Source organism: Centroberyx gerrardi, chromosome 22, assembly GCF_048128805.1.
Source record: "Centroberyx gerrardi isolate f3 chromosome 22, fCenGer3.hap1.cur.20231027, whole genome shotgun sequence".
Lineage (NCBI taxonomy): Eukaryota > Metazoa > Chordata > Actinopteri > Beryciformes > Berycidae > Centroberyx > Centroberyx gerrardi.
In genome coordinates, this window is record NC_136018.1 from 22,388,649 (window position 1) to 22,408,707 (window position 20,059).

The 20,059-nt window shown below is 42.6% G+C and overlaps 1 protein-coding gene across 1 annotated transcript in view; it reads left to right on the plus strand.

The window, feature by feature from the left end:
• The first annotated feature begins 4,789 nt into the window (after positions 1-4,789).
• tgfbr1b (transforming growth factor, beta receptor 1 b) overlaps positions 4,790-20,059 on the plus strand; it is a 66,933-nt gene continuing 51,663 nt past the window's right edge. Inside the window, exon 1 of the mRNA XM_071900600.1 lies at positions 4,790-4,848. The gene's annotated coding sequence lies outside the window, so the exon portion shown is untranslated. The remainder of the gene's footprint in view (positions 4,849-20,059) is intronic.

Below are 20,059 nucleotides of genomic sequence, written 5' to 3' on the forward strand. Positions count from 1 at the left end.
TTTTCAAAAGGCAATGTATATATTGCATGCCAGATAGGCAAGGACATGGACATATCCTTATCTAAAGTGCATCACATCACCCTGCGGGATAGTACCCACCAGCCCACAAAATTAAATTTGTGTGTGGGCGGGTGGTGGAAAATGAAATGGCAGCTGATGTATGGTGCTGGCATAGAAAAGGGGCAGAAATGATGTCTCTGCAGTGATTTGTGTCTTGGTTCTGGTGATGCCGTGGCTGTGGGTCATCTTCAACCTGGTCTTCACCAAGGTCTTCCTCCTCTATGTCATGTCTGGTCATCAGGCTCTAAGCAGATGTTATACAGGATACAGCAGGCTGATCTCCCCGATCTCTTTCATGTGCAGACATTGGAGCCTTCTGAACTAAGTCTTGAGAATTCTTGAGCCTCGTGCCAACCACCAAGGTCACCCGCTTTGACACGAAGATGACAGACAGCAGAATGGCGCTGACTGTCACAGAATCCGGTGAGGATGACAGAATAGAATTGTTTCCTGTTTCGGTATGCCACTGGGTTCTCGCACTATGGTTTCAAAATTGAAATATGGCATCCATCTACAGCTCTGATGTATGCGGTGTTTTGCCTAGTGGGCCAAGAAATGTGGTGTGACAGGCGTGTATTGATCAACTACATAATTCATGAAGATGCTCTGAGACAGTGGTGATGTTAAATCTATCTGCAACCCCTCTATGATTGCTGGTTTGACAGAGTCCAGAGACAGGAAAGGACACTGTTGGTGAGTGGAAACCTGGTGTGCTGTTTGTTCATGTGTGGGCCAAGTCAGTAATCAGCTCCTGATTGGCGAGGAAGAGAGACAAAAGAAATCAGCAGTTAATCATCATAAGATATAGAAACATTTTTTAAAAAGCATGTATACAATGTGTGCAGGCTTGATACAGACTTACACTTATTCACAGGACAGTCTAAAGTGATTTTTATAGTCTGGAGGGCTGTACCATGGGATCATCTCCATCTTGGGAACAACAAATCTAAGGAAGACAGACACATGGAAAAGCCGTTGGAGCCGGTTTACTGTAATTTCTCCAGTACAGGCTATGTAAACAACTTGGATAGAATACGTGATCTAGCTTTAGTCTTATTTCAATGAGAAATGACGTGACTTGAATCGTTAAAGTCCTATAGGCTATGTACACATTCATACGCATCTCAGAAGTCTGTTGATGTCATGCATTACTTGGTTATATGGCTCATTACCTCCACAGTTGGCGTCATCTTCATATTGCAAAAGTGGGATTTCAATTGCATTCACGTCTTTAGCAACAATGTATTGAAGAGGATATCGCCAGAGTGTTCGGCATGTTGACACCTTGCCGGACTACACTCGGCTACTCAATTTTCTCAATTTTCTGGAAATTAACTGGCTGGTCAGGGGAGCCGTGAGGCTTGATTGAGTGATTGAACACACCTGTGGCTGGATTAGCTCAGCCAGCGGTGGTGCGCTTGGTTTCTTTGCCAAAGCCCAAACTGTGGTAACAAGAATAATGGACTGTCAACTGTCAATTATACATCAACATCATACCTGTAACCTTTGATATGGACCTTCTCCAGCTCTGCTTGTCTCTCCACAATATTGAAGGGTGATTTTGGTGATCATTTGAATGTTTTTTGGTTGCCTGTTTTCATTTGCTTTGGTGTCTTCCGGGGTAGGGTTTCCACCCCAAGCATGACATGAATCAAATATGCCCACCATGTGAATACAGAGAGTGGTAGCACAAGGGCACGAGCTCCAGGCTTGGTCCTGTGCTTGCAGGAAAATAACAGCTGTAAAGGGCTTAAAATACACATGGGGAATAGAGGTACTTGACTGAGTACAGGAACATCTCATTAAACTAGATTTCTTGAGGAGTCAGTCAAGTCAGGCAGACAAAGTTCAGTAGCATAGGCTATGAACTTACAGAAAGTGGAAAGTAGGACAGGAAGTAGCACAAAATGTAGGCAATACAAGAGGAAATACAGTAATAAACAATAACAAGCTCCACCTCCTTGTTCCATTATTTTGTATACACTATTAATCACAATTAGTCAAACACCTAAAAAGACAAATATGTATTATGTGACAAATGTGTATTTATCCCCTGCCTTCTCTCACTGCTAAAACAAAGTCAAGTTGGTTTAGCAGCTCCTTCAAGTTCATGGGGTGAATGAAGAACACCTCCATACCTCCAGACTATGGTCCAGTCCTACACCTCCATACCTCCAGACCATGGTCCAGCCCTATACCTCCATAACTCCAGATCATTGGTCCAGCCCTACACCTCCATAACTCCAGACCTCCATTTAGCCAAAATGCATCTTCTCCTCCATCCTCGCAGCCTCGACTACTTGCTGACTCGGCATCCAAAAATGAGCCATCATCATTAAGGATGTTTCAAATGGTTAAAAAACTTATGAAAGAGCCTTCATGTCTCCTTTCCTCTGTCATCCAATGAGGCGTGGTCAGAGGATACACAGGTGTATCCACAACGCGGAAATAATGAATGAAGATAATTCACGTGCCTATATAGGCTAAGCAAGCCCAGCTCCATACCCTCAGACATGTTTATAAAAACTACCATGCCTCAACTTCTCCCCACCCTTATTCTCTTGTTTTCCAGGCACCTTTTACATCATTTACTCTATGCTCACAGGAACATTGTCATTGACCTTTGCACTCCTTACTATTGGTCGCTTGTAATTTTGGTGATTAAGAATTGAAGCTTATTCTACCGTTACACTCATTGTAAGTCACTCTGGATAAGAGCATCAGCTAAATGCCAAAATTGTAAATGCAAATGAGGCAGGTACAAGTGCTGAAACGTTTGCAGCATTCGATTAGTGCCAAGAGCAGGTGGTGTGTGTGTGTGTGTGTGTGTGTGAGGGGGTGACAATCCAAGTGACAATCTCTCCATTCCCTTTAACAACATTGGTGTAAGGTCTCTTGAGTGAGTGCTTATCTGAGAATATGGTATGAGGGATTTCAAATAAGATCCTGTGTATTTTTAAATGGTTTAGCTATTTATCGATGGTGATACGATACCATTTTTGCCTTTATTAGATAGTTCAAAGTGGAGAGAGAGGGAGGAAAGACTGGGAGAGAGAGGGGGATGACATGCGACAAAGGTCCTGGGCCGGATTTGAACTCAGGACCTCACGTTTCCATCGCACGTGCCTTAGACCACTGAGCCACCAGGATGCCCCTAACTCTAATTTTTATTCTCCCTCTGTCAGGGACTGCTAGAGTAAATGTATGTAGTGGTGCGTGAGTGTGGTACCACTGTGTGTGTGTGTGTGTGTGTGTGTGTGTGTGTGTGTGTGTGCACAGTGTGTATGCAGGGTCGTGTAGGGCTCAGATGGAGATCAAATAATAGGCCATCATCAATCTCTGTCACAATCTCCAGGGATGGGGGGTGGGAAGGGTGTCAAAGGAGCTTAAGGGGTGTGTGCGTGTGCATGTGTGTGTGTAAAAGGGACAGAGGGGGTAGAGACAAAGGAGGGGTTAGGCTATATAACAATGTGCGAGGGACATGTGTTTGTGTGTACATGCACACAAAGGAGGGGATAGGCAACATGAGTGTGAGAGGCATCTGCGTCTATGCGTGTGTGTGTGTGTGTGTGTGTGTGTGTGTGAAAGACTGACATATGGACAATGCACACGGGCCTTCAAAAATCATCCTAGCCACAGCACGTCATTGACGATATCTTATCTGGGCAAAGCAGCAGCACTGAGAATGTTATCTCTCACTCATGTTATTATTATTACATGTCCCCTCAGTCACAGTGACACGGACTTTCTGTCTTAACAAATTCACATGACTGTCAGCTTCCTCCGCATCGTCTTATGGCGCAAAAGAGATTATGTTTTTCCTCCCAAAGACGTATGACTTTCCTATGGAGGGTTTTATTATAGGCGAGCCTGTTTGAGAGTCATGTGCAGTGAGACATAACATTCAGCCTGTAGCTTTACTGCGGCGGCTACTGTCGCTGTAGCCTGGCTCAGTGCTTTTGCAGATAAGCCTCTTTCTGCAACAAAGGACATTCAATCATATATTCTGATTGAATGTCTATAATGTACACACAGACATATTGCTATCCGCGTTAAAACTATGTTAGTGCAATGTTACAATATAATGTTATAACAGATTTTATTTGTGGAATTGGGTTTACCCACCTTTTCAGGCTGAAATACAATAATCTCATTCATAGTGCACATAGTAAGTAGTATCAAAATGATATAATTAAGGGGAAAAAAACAATTAATTAATTTGTATTTATATCGGTGGTTGTGATGCCTTATGATGACCGACTGAAGGTCATAGTTTTCCCATCTTTTTATTAACCACAACATCACTGATATGTATAATCTACTGTTTATATTTAGACTGACATGTCTAGTACAATACATTTTATTTTTCTGAAAATATAATTGATTTTGTTTATGTTTATGGTTGTTTGCCTGATCATCACAACTGGAGGTCATAGTTGACCTTTTTATTTAACACTACATCACTGATTATAATATGAATATAAGTCTAAATTGCCAGTAATTAGTCATTATAATGAATAGCAACAGTGTTTGTTTACAGCAGAGGAAGCGTTGCTCTGGCAGGGCGGGGCGTGGCAGCTTTCTCGGCCAATCAGCATCTTCCTTCCTCCGGGCTTGCCACGGCTAGGCGGGGCGTGGCGGTGCTGTCAGCCAATCGGTGTCTTCCTTCCTCAGAGCAGAGAGAAGTTAGCAGCAGGCTGCCAGTCTGGTCCTCAGCCACGATGGATGCAATACCATGTCTTCTCTTACTGGTCGTCCTGTTCGGGACAAGGATACAAGAAAATACCGGTAAGTGCCTTTATTTGGAGAAGGTCGAGGTGTATTGTTTGTTTCTTGTGTCTTTCTGGGAAGTTAGCCTGCGGGGTTCAGCCCCGTTAGAGAAGGTCTTTGTTCAAGAAGCCTGAAGAAGCAGAGTCTGTCTAACTAAGATGGCGCAGGTCGGCGGCCAGCCTGCTGCTGCCTGTCTGAGGAATGTTTATTGTCTGGGAAGAAAGAAGCAGGGAGCTAAAAGTCACATTGTGGCTAAAAGGGCCGACGGCTTTAGCTCAGGATCAAAGCTGGCTGCCCCTCGGCCAGGTTTTGGCCACAGCATTTGTACTCGGCTTTGCCAAGAAAGCGCCTTGGAGTCCGTCCGAGTGATCACTAGTCCTCAGTTTAGCAAATACAAAGTTGGCAACATCACTTTGAGCTGTTGTTTGCTTTTTGTCAAACCTTGGTTATTGATTTACCTTGTGGTTTGACCATGTCCCGTCGCTGTTGTTGTCGAGTTCGGAGTTGAAGTACTGAAGTTTATGTTGCCTCAGGGCTGAATGTTTCGGTCTGGTTCTAGGTTACCGTTATCTTTCGGTGCTACCCTAGTAACTGTTTTCTCATCTCGGATGCTTTAACGTCATTTGCTTTAACAATAAAAACGACACAGACTTTGCTAGTTATGTTTTGGGCTGATGTTTTAACTCGCCGTGACACAAGGCGGTAAAGTCAGAACTGCTTTTTCGCCAGTTAATTGTTGTTGTGGATCCTGGGAAATGCTGTTTGCATCCTGCCTGCCCTCAGCTCAAATTAGTTACTGAAAATCGTTAATAGTTAACCAGTCGTTTAACTCGCTGGCTAATCGTTATTTGGTACATAGCCCAGCTAGTCTACACGATTAAGTTAGCCTTCCAACCTTCTAGTTGCTACCTAGCTCTGTTTATAATTCAACGGTTAACTCCTCTGGATGAATTTTCCTATTTTCTAGCTAGCTACAGTATAACTACAGTTCTGTGTCTGGAAAATTACAGTTTGCTTTGTGGTGGGTGATCTCATTGCTCTGTTATTAGTGTAGAAATGAGGGATGGATGCTTATTATGCCCTCAAACATCACACCACAGCTTGGAACAGCTTGTTGTCAAATGAAAGACAATTATTATCCTCAATATCTGTCTCTCCATTGAGTTCGCACAGCGCTAGCCCCGATACGTTTCCTTTTCCTACGGCGAACTGCACACCAAACTCTGTTCAAAAAATCTGGCAAGTCAATGCTGCTTTGCTTATTGGTGAATATTCGCACCTTGTAGAACATTAAGACCTTTTTACGAATCGTTCGGGTCTTATGGTACACTCGGCATACAAATGATTCACCAGGCAGCATTTTATTTACATAAAATCTTTACAATGTTCGTTGCCGTCCTCTACGGTGAATTTTGGTTGAAGATTGGAAAGAGCAGGCGAACCATTTCTAAAAGTTATTCGTTTTATTGAAATAACTGCTGTTCGCTGTATTGCATTCATGCCGAATTGAAGACGGCTTCCTAAAGACTCGGGAAAGGCCTTGAGTCGTATTTAATGAGGTGTTAACGTTTGCCGATAAGCAATGTCACATTAAGTTGATAGATTTCTGAACGGAGTTTGGTATCGCCGTTTCTTCATAGGAGAGAGAACGGCACGTATCGGCGCTAGTGCAACACTAGCTACCACCGCTGTTGTGTGCTTCACGTTTGCTATAAGGCTGCTGTGATTTATACATTTTGCGTCGCAAGTGCAGTTGTTACTTTGTTTCAGTAGCCATCATGTGATTGCACAAGGACAAGGCATTTCCCCTTATACGATAACAACACCGGAGAGATTGTTTTTTTTTTTTTATCGATTTCTAGACTCACGTTGTTCCTTTGTGTGACATTCCTTTGTGTGGAGAGAGCCTCATCTTCAGTGCAGGAGCATGCTTTCACACAGCATACATAAAGATCTAATCAAAACCTCCCTGTGCCATAAGCATGGTCGTGTCCATTGCTGCCTATCAAATGCAGGCTAGTTGATAAATAGATATGTTGGCTCAGGGAGAGGCAAGGGGATTCCACTTTCTTTGTCCAGCAATAGGATTGTCATGGCGTGGGTCCACTGGTGGGGGAAGCTTTATCATTTCCATAAGAAAGGAAACCAATAAATTTGATACAGATAATCTGACCCATGACTTAAAAAAGCGCAGCCTGCTAATGCCCATATCCAGTGCTGTGTGTGTGACATAAATATGCAGGGTGCACATTTGATTTTACACACGGATTCCACAGAGGGACAGTGATGATATGACCTTTTAAGATGGCACCTTCACTGACACCTTTACATGTCACATTGCTGTTCAGTGTTCAGCACCACACCCATGTGGCTCACACACACACACACACACACACACACACACACACACACTCACCTTGACAATATTTGCATGCAGAAATGTGCACATATGCACACATAAAACCATGTACACACATCTGAATGATGAATGGGCTCAATTAGGCAGTGTCACTATTACTCCCCTCATCCTCCTACCAGCCTCACTCGGCCTATCGCCCAATAGGCTCTGCCCTAGTCTTTCTCTCTATCTCTTGCTCTCTCTCCCTCCCTCCCTCTTTGTCTCTCGTTCTCTCAGCCCTCCCTCCCCTCTGGTTCCATTCGTCCATCCTGAGTCGTTTGCCCCCCCCCCCCCCCCCCATCCCCCCAGGCTCAGTAAGCAAACAGGCCACATTTAGTCAGAGTGGCTGGTATAAAGGATGAGTGGTGTGTCAGCACTCTGAATCAAATGCAAGCAGACGTCACCGGGAGCCTCAAAATCAAATCTGACTGCCCCCGAAAACAAGAGGAGGGGGGTGAGCAAGAGGTGAGGAAGTTCTCTCTGCTCTCCTTGCCCCAGGTTTCCCACAGGTCACGAAATTCCCGGAATGTCCTGGAATTTCGAAAGCTGTATTCCAGCCAGGGAAAGTCAGGGAATTTGAGAGAATTTTACAAATGGATCACTTCACAGAATGCATTTTCCAACGTGTGCAGTTTCACACATTCATTGCATTAGCTGGCAGTTTTTAGCTCAGCTGGAGTGCTAACCAGACTCTTAACCCCTTTAGAAAAACAACATTTGAAGGGTTTGAAGGCCGATACTGATACAGGAAAATTTGCACTGAAGCTGACATTTTGTGCTTCTTAACATCTTTCATCTCGACCATTTCCTCGACCCACTTCCAGCCGTCGGAGACCACTTCTGCATCTGTTGTCCGTTCTAGGAAATGCCTTTGTGGCGTTGTTTTTCTGGGTGCTGCGCGGCGCTGCCGTCAGTACTAGCAGTGGAGGAATGCCAGGCATGTGGGTGACCCTGGACGCCCGTTGTCCCGGCCCAAGGAACCACAACTAATTTGAGAGGTTGTAGCCATGCCAGTGGCCATCGGATTCAAAGGCACCGATGCGTTCATGAACGGCCCCCCACACTGCTCTGCTTCATAGGGAGGCTGGAGGGAGGGGGGGGTCACAAGTTCTGCTGCTGATTCTACTTTTTATGAAAGACAAACAGTTATGCTGCATTCACATCAGATGGGAATAATCATGAGAACGACTCGACGGTTCAAAGAAACGACTCTGAAGTGTTCAGGCATTGAAACTCGTTTGAAGCCGTCAGGATGCAATGATTGTAGTTTTCTGTGGACTTTGGTCGCTCCTGATGAGCTTTTTCACGCGTAACACACATGAACTTAGTGATGATACCTTTGAGTTCATGTTTTACAGCAAACCAAACATTGTAATTTCAACCACAACCCAAAATCCAGCAAGTGGTTTTGGCCTTCCTAGTAGTATTTACATCTGAAAGCTGAGGTGAACAGTATTTTCTAGTAGTGTTTACCACCAGCTGAGATGGACAGTATTTTGTATTGTATAGGAAACTGGTTATACTGTATGTCTTTCCCTTATGCTGTGAATGCAGCATTATTCCACTGAAAGTTGGAGCCAAGACGCCCTCCCCTCCTCCTCCCCAGTGATTTATTGTTTCCTTGTTGTGTTGGAGTGAGATGCTTTGAATTAAATGCTATGGTGGAGCAGCAGGAACAGGAGGCTCGGGCTATTAATCGCGCTCTGTCCTGATGGCATGTTTTGGGAATTTTTTGTTGCTTAAAACTCCTCAGATTTGGCTTTGCCTCCAAAAAATTGCCCACATCTCAAATTTGAACACTCACCCAGCCATCCACCCAACCAAATCACCCTGTTACACAGCAATCACTGTTCAGCATTTTTGACCACCCTCAATTGCTTCGAAGAAATGCCTTTCAAAGAACTGTGTTGCTTTTATGTCATTATGTATTTATATGTGGCGCATTTCTGCCGCAATTACTGTTAAGTGGCTGTTTTTCAAAAAAGGGCTCTCCAATGAGGAACCACTTTTCAAAGGAGGAAGTGGGTGTCTTTATTTCTGCGACGGCCTAAAGTTGAGACGGAAACCGGTTTGCGGGGGCGGGGGGGGGGGGGGGGGGCTGTATCCCTACGGCGTATAGCTGGTGTAATTTTCTCGGATCATTTCGCGATCAGGTCAAATGGCTGATTTGTAGTCAGTTCTTGATGACACTTCATATATATGGAGGTGATAGCAGTGCTGGAACCATTGTTTTTGCTCTGATAATTATTATTAGGCTATTCTTTTTCTCCACTAAAAGTATCTGCAGCTCAGAAACCATAACAGCTAGCATTGCTGTCCATTTTCGTCTGATTCAATTTTCTGCCATTTTGAATTTGGTCTAGTTTGCTATCTGTCTTGTTAGCTCTGTGCCTATAAATTAATTTCTTAAAGCGGCCATCTATGCTTATGAAAATCTGTGGGAAACCCTGAACGTCCTGCATTAAGCTACATTTTAAATGACCAAATATCAAGGTCATTCAAATCGGCAGGGGAATTTTCACCAGCAAGAGATTCAGCCCATCGCCAGTCTCCGATGTATTCGTCCAATCACCCGACCCTAGTGTCCGCGTCCAATCGGTTAATGGTTGAAATAGGCTGGAGGGCTGCGCGCCAGTGCAGCCAGTCAGCTGGTTCAGTCTCAGCTGTGAGTCGGCACTCCTCTCTCTGGCCTCCATTAACTTCCTCTGGTGCTTTTCCACACCCACCCCACCTCTTCCTCTGTCCTTGGTTTAATCAGGAGGTTTTCTATGTGTGTGTGTGTGTGTGTGTGTGTGTGTGTGTGTGTGTGTGTGTGTGTGTGTGTTCAGAGGTGAGGCAGTCAATTCATGAGACCACTCTGCTGTTAGACCGTCCAGCTCGGACACAGCAGCCATTAGCAACAGGGCAAGAGATAGTAGATGTTTGTGTGTATATGTGTGTGTGTGTGTGTGTGTGTGTTACCGATATTTGTGGATTGAAGCTGATACCGATATTTTGTGATGCTATTCAGTATTTTTACATTTAACAGTTTTCATGCCAGAAAATTCCCACAAATATTATTAAGTATTATTAAGTATTCTATGTTTCCCCCATTACTTTGTTCTTGTCAGGGTGGAAAAGCCTCTGAAACAGCATTTAGACCATAATGGGACACAAAAACCAATATATTGGTCTAACCCTAGTGTGTGTGTGTGTGTGTGTGTGATGGACATAATGTGTCAATAGCCTTGCGCTCTAGTTGGGCCCAAACTAAAAGCTACAACAGTTTAAAAAAAAAAAAAAAAGAATTGCAGCATCAAGTTAGATTTATATCTGTGGTATATATATGGTGTATTTGAGTCTCACATACAGTTACTGAGATCTTAAAAATTTAACTTTTTCCAGTGAGAAATCTCCTTGATTGTGCAAACGTATACTCTGATACTGCTATGGTTTGGCTTATTTTTGGGGTGAAATTGGCCTTTAAGTTTGATTTAAATTGCCATTAAATAGGTCTTAATGTCATAAATTCAACTTGCAGAAACTTGCAGTCACTCTGCTGTATGTTTACCACCATCAGAGACTCTTAAGTTTTGTGTACCTCTCAGAAATGTAGCCTAAACCTCACAACAGCAAAAATACAACAAAAAAGAGTAAAACTAAAAGGTGGTTGTCTCAAAATAAATGGCGTTTAGTTTTCCTGTGTCCTCTTTCAATCTGACTCAGGAAATGTAAATTGACGTAAAAGGGAAGTTCCGTCAGTCTAGCCCACCGACGGTATAACCAGATGATTGTTAGACAAAATAAAACTGAAGGCAGGAAAAGGGAAGCAGACAGGGAAGGAAGAGGCTATTAAACAAATGAGAAACCTATGCTGTGTTTACATTTTTAGGGTGAGGAGAATGTTTAAGCTCGTACAGTTGTTACAGTTACGTTTATCCATTGATCCATAGGAACACATTCAGATGTTATTAAGCTGTCGTGTAGCATTTCAGCTGTCAACTAGGATTTCACTGATACTATAAAAACGTCAATTTTTAAAGAAATGGCAGTTGATGAATTAATTACTCACACCTTTATTGCAATCTAACACCTTTTATTTTTAAAATGGAGAACCTCACTGGCAAAACTTATTCTATCACACATTTATCCATGACCATGACTTTTGAAACACAAACAGCCTAACATAAAAATAATATTGTGAACAAGAACTTTGTCTTAACTGGATAAAGGTAGAAGGCAAGAAATGGCAAGAAATAATTAAAAATAAAATGGCAGTTAATGATAAAACTGAATTTATTGGATTCATAAAAACCATGAAATCTAGCCACAAAATTCCCATTGTGTCATTTATGTGAGGAATAGAAGTGGCTGAAAAAGGCCCTACTATACATACAAATGCAAATTTTCTGTTGGTTTTAGATTCCCATAATTTCACATGATGACATTTGTTGCCTTACTAACCAAACACAAAGTATAAAATAAAATGTTTGGTGTTGCTATGACATTTGAGGTATATGCCATTTCCAGACAATACATATCATCAGAAGGAGTTAATGTTAGTCAGTGATACATGGCTCTCCCCTATGTATGCAGGAGCACGAAAGCCCTGCACATTCGTGTCTAGTCTGTCTCCACCCATGTGGGCCACGCGCAGGTATAAATCAAGCCCTCCTCTTTGCAGTGCCATAAAGATGAAGTTGGCTTTCCTATCCATTGGAGTGGAGCTGGGAGCTGGCTGGCATTGAACCAGAGCCTCGCTGCAACAACAGAGACCGCCTTGCCTTGTCTGTCTGCCTGGCAGGCTTATTAGATGAGAAATGCTGCTAATTGAAGTCATCTCTATTAGCAAACAGTGAATGGGAAGAGGACATTAGGGAGATGATGATGATGATGATGATGATGATTTTTTTGGACTCGCTGATCCAAAGCCCTGCCTTCAACTCCCAACCCTCAGCCTGCCTGTCTCACACTTAAATGACTCAGTTCTGTGTGTGTGTGTGTGTGTGTGTGTGTGGGCGTGCAGCATGTGTCTGGGATGCAGCAGCTGCTGGGATGCTGCCTAGCTGTCTAACCTTTAGATCAAGCTGCTGCATATTCATACTCTCTACGGCCATCGGTATTCCTCTTTGTTTTGTAGTGGGGAAAACAGCTGCCTCGACCTTATTTTGTGATGATAAAGCAGGCAGGTTGCGCGACACACACTGTTTCCATAAGGGCTAGTTGCAGTAGCTGGGACTATCAGCAAATGGCGCTTATTAAGTGTTGGACACACAGAAAGTACCAACTACTACCAACTTTACTACCACTACTTTATCCATTTTTATTCTGCTTGTAGGCGTCGTATTTAACCATCATATTCCCCGCCTTTTATTTGTTCCCAAAAAAGCGAAAAACCTAAAAAGACACCAGCTGAAGTGTCTTTTCCAAAGCAGCAGATTCCCATCCCACTTGCGATCACTCTCCATTGACTTTCAGCGGGGGAAGGAATGGTGTGAATATGGCCTATTTGCCTCTCTCTCATCATCTATATTTTTCTCCCCCTTTCTCTCTCTCCCCTCTTTTAAGCTTGGTCTGTTTCTCCCCTCATCCCTCTCATTTGGTCGTTTGTTCTTGAAAGGGCTCATGTCAAAATGAGTCCTGGCTTTCTCTGAGCGCTACTTTCCGAACATGACTTGGCCTAAATGTGCTATCTGGCGGCTGCTTTAAACCAAAGCATCTTAATGAAGCACAATGTAAAGAAGGGAAACATTTTAATGTTGGAGCTGCAGGGTAGCTCAGGGCAACTGTTGAAAATCTGGGCGAGCTTGTGTAATACCTAGCAAAACTTATTCATTGAGATATAAAAAACAGTGTGTGCATCAGATATAGTCTACCATCTGCATCTCTTTTTCCATTATTAAAGTGGAAATCCTGACGATTTTTGTATTCCGTTTCCATCTTTGGTGCTAAGCGGTCATTGCTGTGCTGTTTTTTTTTATTTTGTCTCCAACTGTGACAAGTTAATCCATATTTTTCTGCAGTGTGGCACTCTGTTTTCTTTTACTCCTCTAGCACATTGTTGTTTTTTTTTCGTACCGCCTCTGCTCTCTCTCGACTGGGTTTCGGGTTTCCAGTTTGCCCAGTGTCAAGGCCAGCGTGTTGTATCTGTTGCTTTTGCCTTGGTAAACTATCAGCTCCCGTTTGGTTTACACCACAACGCCGAGCTTTGGCTTCAGCTTCGACCTGCAAGGACAAACAATGCAGCAGGGGTAGGCTGCAAGTCTTTCTGGTCTGCTGTGTGTGTGTGTGTGTGTGTGTGTGTGTGTGTGTGTGTGTGTGTCACTGAAAAGGGGTTGGTTCTGCTGGTCTGGTTTGGTCTGGTCTGGGACGGTGGGCCCCCTCACCCAACACACACACACACACACACACACACACACACACACACAGATCACATCTGGTATGGACAAAGGGCCGGCCATAATGGTGCAGGCTGGATGGGGGGTTGGGGGTGAACGGGGCGGGCAGGGCCGTGACCTATGGAAATGACTCTGGGAGCTGACAGGTCCCGCTGAATAAGGGGGAATTGACACACACACACACATACATACACTGATTTAAGAAACAGTGTGTGGGGGTAGGGCGACATGTGGACGGTAGCATGCAGGCCTATGGGTGTGTGTGTGTAGGTATATTTGTGTTTCATCTACATTCACATTTAACTCTTGCTCACAGCTTTTACCTGTTCAAATACGATTAGATGAAACTGTATTGATCCCTGTAGGGAAATTGAGTCTTTGCAGCAGCATACTAATCGGATACATCAAGGAAAATAGAATGTAAATAAGAATATGCATACAAAATCTTTCAGCATTTTAAACATATTAATGGAAAAATACGTAAAACAAATAAATGTCCAAAGTGTGCCAATGAAATGAAATAAATAATGCTTATTTCAGGCCCGGTGTTTAAGGTTTTTATTCTAGTTTATTTCACATTAAGCCTATGCTCCCATACTAGATTATATTCACCTGGAAGAAAAACAGCAGTGTGAATCAGAAAACCCCAACACTTTCAGGTTGTACACCGATCTGTTTCTATTCCAGAAAAGTTCCAGACATCCCAAAACGCTTCGTTTTCTTAGGACATGCATCGGCATATTCCCCGGCCTGCTCAGACGCGATGCGGTTGCTCTGATCGAAACTTGTTTGTGCTGATTCGCCAGCTGCTTCAGATGTTCTTCGCTTTGATTGTGTCAATAAATGTTGTTTGACCTCAAAATTCTGACTCGTATGATGTCTACCAGGGTTGCGTATGGTGGAAAAGCCTCTGAAACAGACGATTTCTCCATTCAAACCCAGGATAATAGTAATGAAATATATTCATTCATACTAATCAAAATGTCTCATTAGAATCAGTTAAGGTAAAGGTCTTCCCATAGACAACCAGTGTAGTATTGATCAATTCAACAATAAATATAGCTATCGATATTTCAATCAAACTGCATTATATCAGAGGTGACGACACTGACTGAACCAGATCTGATATTTAATAAAAGACCAAACTCACCCCCACATATCAGTCTAACCACCGTACCGTAGGTGTGTATACTGTGTGTGTAGTAGTGTATAGTTATTGGTATTATTACTATGTGTTAGTGTGATTGGATGCAGGGATTTCTCAACGTTAACGACATACAGGAGAGCCTATCAGGGTGCAGAGATTGTGGTTGCCTAGGAGACACAAGTAATTAATTCAATGCACGACTAAGGTGAGGATACAGGAGTGGGCTGTTCATGTGACAGCACACACACACACACACACACACACAGCAGGACCCGATGCAAGCTTTTAGAAGTGGTTGCCAGGCTGGCAAACAGGCATCAGCTTTCGGTTGCCGAAATTGACAATATGGTTGCCATATTTTAATGGATTATATTTGGAGCAATTAAGGTCCTATGTCATTGTACCCCATATATATAAAACATTTATACATATTTATTACATAAACATAACACAATTTTATTTTTGGTTGTATTCAACTTGTTTCTTTAACAGGTTGTATATTTTTTTTGCCTTTGTGTTGCTTGCAAATGAGATTCCCTGATCTCAGTGGGACTAGGTTAAATAAAAAATGTAAAAGTAAAAGGTTAAATAATTTATTTAAATATGTGCTTGCGAAGCAATTGAAAAAACATATTATACATTATACAATTTATTATTTATAAGAAATGCACTGTTCCTGCTACAATATTTTTTCCATACTTTCATATACAATTTCTAATACAGAGAGACAGAGACATGGAGAGACATGAGAAAGCGATCCATATAGATTTTCTTTTTTTTTTCCGTAGCCTATGCCAGCTGTCACTAGCTAGCCACTGTAAACTCGTCGCATCATCTGATGTGTGGCGCAGTAATTATTACCCCCACTCCCTTAATAAAATCCAACAGAGAATATTAATCAGGCCCACTTGGACTGAGCTAGTGGGATAAAATTAAATAGAAAATAATCTTAAAAAATGAAATAGCCTATATTAGGAAGTGACTGCGTGCACAAAGTACCTATTATGTTCCATTGAAAATCAACTCATGGGCAATTTTGTAAAGCTAAGTTAGAGTATGAGTAAAATGCATTGTAGGTCTCAAAATTTCATGGCACACTTGACCTTGTCTCAAGGCACACCAGTAGGGCTGGGTATCGTTCAAAAATTTTCGATACCAGTACCGGTACCGATACCTTGACTTCGATACCGGTTCCTGAACGATACTTTTTTCGGTACTTTGCTCTCTCTGTAACAAAAATGTAATTTCAGTTGTAAAAAATATGTTCAAAACTTCTCAATTTCAACATTGTTATTTATTTAGAACATTGTTATTTATTTAGAACATTTTACACACCACACAAAATACAACCCCTCCCTACCTCCCTCTCCCCTCCCAAAGTCCCAAACCCATCCCTACAACCTCCAACCTGTCACAGTCTGCCACCACCAGGGCATATCGTGAGAACGCTGTTGTGTGTCTCGGAGGAAGCACATGTGATATCCTTCCCAAGATCTAGGAGTCGTAGCAGCGAGGTTAACAATGAACGCGGTCACTGCCCTGTGGCACTCACTGACTCTCTGGTGGGGTAACTACGTCTTCTGCGCCAGGGTGAAGGGTGTAACCTCAGCGGCTCTCACTGTGACACGAGGGCGGGGTGAGAGTGGGACAGGGTGACCTGTCAATGAAAGCAAGAGTGTAAACAACACGACTCACGAGCTGATGATAATGATAACGCTAGTAAAAATGCTAAGCTAACGTCAGCCAAGAGAATGAAAAAAGCCCAGTTATCTCCAACAACAACTTATCCAACTAGCTAATTAATTACCTGAACATGTCGATGAAGTTGTCGATGCCTCACTTAAAGTTTCGTCGTCCATGGAGGGTTCAACTTCTCCGGCGCTGGCTGCAGGCGTGCTGCTAACGTTAGCTGCGGCTGCTGCGGGGGACTTGGCTTTCAGGCTATCAAATACGGTAGGCTGCACTCTTCAGCTTTTAGAAATATTTTGTGTTTGACCAGGCGTTTCCTCAGGTTAGACGTGTTGCCATGGCCAGCTTTGCATTTCGCATCACAAATATTGCAGCGAGCATTGTCTGTGTCAAGTTTTGAAAAGTGTAACCACACCTGGAACCGCTTTCGGCTCGCCATTGCCCTGACAACAAGCAACAAGCTGCAGGGGTGACGCAATCTCGCTCTCGTAGTCTCGCTCTCATAGTCTCGCTCTCTCTCTTTCTCTCTACTCTCTCTCTCACCCAGATACGCTCTCAGGTACCGAAATTTGGCACCGATTGATTTTACGTGAATCGGTACTCGGTAGTACAGACGTAATTCGGTCGGTGCCATAAAAGTATCGAAGTTCGGTACCCAGCCCTACACACCAGTGTGCTGCACGCCATTTGAAAATCTCTGCTCTAAGGTCTTGAATAGCGATACATTTGTGCGAAAATGTGTTTTGTCACCAACTGTCATTTTATTTCTTAGCTGCAAACTTTAGCAGTGACTCTTTTCAGTATTTTTATGAAGGCCAGGGAGGTATGCACAGGACATCAAGTAAAATGTAGGGGTTTTTATTTTGAAGTAAGTAAACTTCAAGAAAAGTATAGACTTCCAGACATAAAAATATGATATAAAACTGACTCCTGTGCGACGAAGTAACTGTAACAAATGCGTTCTTAAAGGGATAGTGACCACATAATTTTAGTTTTTGTTCGAATTATAGCCTTTGTGTTCACCTCAGCCGTGAATTGTGTAGTTTCACCTAAAGATGCGAATGGAACCAGCTAGTTGGCTTCATTTTCTTATGTTGTATTACATTACTTGCACTTCCAGATGGTCACTGTACGTTTGACCCACATGCATGTCCAGTAGTATACCAAACATGTCCCTAAACATTTAATTTGGTGTTCTTTTTCTTATACTACTACCTCAGATATGTTCAATCAGAAATGGTCTGTTTTTGACGGCTTTTTGTTTTTTTATTTTGGTCTTAAATCCAATTCCAGGTAGCATTTAAAAAGGTTTCAAAAAGGCTTCAATTTGGTTTTGTAAAACCTACAGATATCGAGCTAAAGTACGAGGTAGATCTGTTACCCACATATCTGGCTTTCCTCAAAGCCTCACACGATTCCTTACTTTTTTGTCCTATCAAGTAATGATAAATTCCTAAGTAGGGATGCATGGATACCGTTTTTCACTGCCAATCCAATACCAATACCAGAATTTTGAGCATGGACTGATACTGAGTACCGATTCGATATTGACCCTTTTTTTCTTCTATAATTACACAGCTGCATACATGTAAATGACATGGGAACAACTATTCTATTGTTAAAAAAAAAACTGCAGCAGGGCAAAAAAAATGACCAAAATAGGAATGACAATTCCTAGGATATATAAAAGACTGCTGCAATATATAAAACAATACTAAAACATTCTGCTTATATTTTTCTCTTAATTTAAAACTAGATAACCTTCAGTGTAAATAACTGACCAAAAAATAAATTAATAAAGTACTGTTACATAACATTGGGACACTGTGCAAAAAAACTCACAAAAGTGCAAAAGAGCAATAAACTGACCAGTGCATACTGCTACAAAACAATATTGAAACAACCATACAGCCTTTGTTTATATTTTTTTCCTCTTCTTTAGTGTGAATAACTGACAGAAAAAATACTGCTACACATAGGCTTTTTCTGGGCAGAACCTCCAGTGTGTGCCAAGTCTAGTCTAGTTTTGCTCACTTAAGGACAAGGGGCAGGTTTTTCTTCAGAAACAGAAGCATCTCACCTCTCTCTGTTTTCAGCCTGTTCCTCCGTTCACTGACAATGTTTTGAGGCTGCACTGAAGAGCTGTCACACCGGTCGCGTCAGCGTCATCAGCGTGGTAGCATTAGCTGTAGCTTAGCTCCCTGCTCCAAAAAGCTTCGTTTTGTAAAAATGGAAGACTTTATTGAAACTTTTATGGTGGCGTGTACATAATACTAAGCCCAAGGACACTCGATGTAAGTTTGAGCGAAGGAGCAGGCATTTGGAAGGCGTCGCCAAATGAAGCTCTCGGTAACGGTGAGTTGGATAAAGATCTTTGACGCTAGACGGCTATGCTATTACTAGCATCCCTTTGGGGCTAAAATAATTCCCAACCGCAGACATGTTTACATCCACACATTGCCTCCACGCTCTCTTTCTTTTTCCACTCACTAGCGTCACATCATGTGCAATCTCAGGCATGTTTTATGGCAGGTGAATCGTGCGTTTTATGGCATGTTGCAACTACGCCAGTTTATTACTCCGCGGGGGCTCATTTTACCAAACTGATTGCTTTGGATCGGATTGGATTATAACGTTCACTGCCACTGATATCCGATCCAGCATTTTAGGCCAATATCGGCACTGATCCGATACTTGGCATCCCTATTCCTAAATCACATATTTTCCAAATGTTCCAACACGTAGACAAAGCCTAGCCTAAACTTTGATTAAGATTAACATGTGATATTGCAATTCGCCTTGAATGCTGCTAGCAGAAAATCTATGCAGAGTATTATTATGCACACAGTGAGCAGCTCGCAATCCATCAGAGAAAACTCGCAAAAATTTGCCAAACCTTTTGGTATGAACCTGTCAAAAGGTTTTTTGTTCAATAGAGGTGATTTGCCTTGCTGCTGAGGGTTTTGCTGCGTTGGGAGGGATGAGGGTTTTTTGCATTTTTTAACCATTCAGCTTTACCAAGGGAGGGCATACTGATTATTCTTGTCAGTCTGTGTTATTTTTCCTTGTTGACAAAGACTTATTTGAAAGGCTTTGTCTCGGGCGAGATGTGTTTTTAAAAAAGTTTGTGGCATTCGGCGCCGGCGCGGCCGTAGATGAAGCGAGGCTGTGATGCCAAGTCGGACGACAGTTCGGTGGGGACTGGTGCTTAATTCAGGACATCATTTGAAACGTCGAACAGCGCCGCGCTCACAGATCCCAGGGAAAGCAAAGCAAGTGAACATTTTGATTTTCATTCAAAGTGCCTAATGTCAAACTCGTGCTCTTTTATAATCTTTAAGCCTCAAAATAGGACTTTGTTCCGAACTGACACCGACGCCTTGCCTCCCGGGAGGGGGGGGGAAGAATGTTTTTCAAAGTGCTTTAAAATATATTTGCGTTGATTTAAAAAAAAAAAAAAAGTTGCCTTCATCCAGACTGATTTGAGGCTGTGTAGAGAAACAAAGCCCTGTTAAAACGATGCCCGCTCCCATTATCTCATCACGCTTCTCCTCTCCGCTCACATTGCCCCGTCTCTTTGTTCATTATGACTCCTCGGTATAAAGCATAAATTAATTA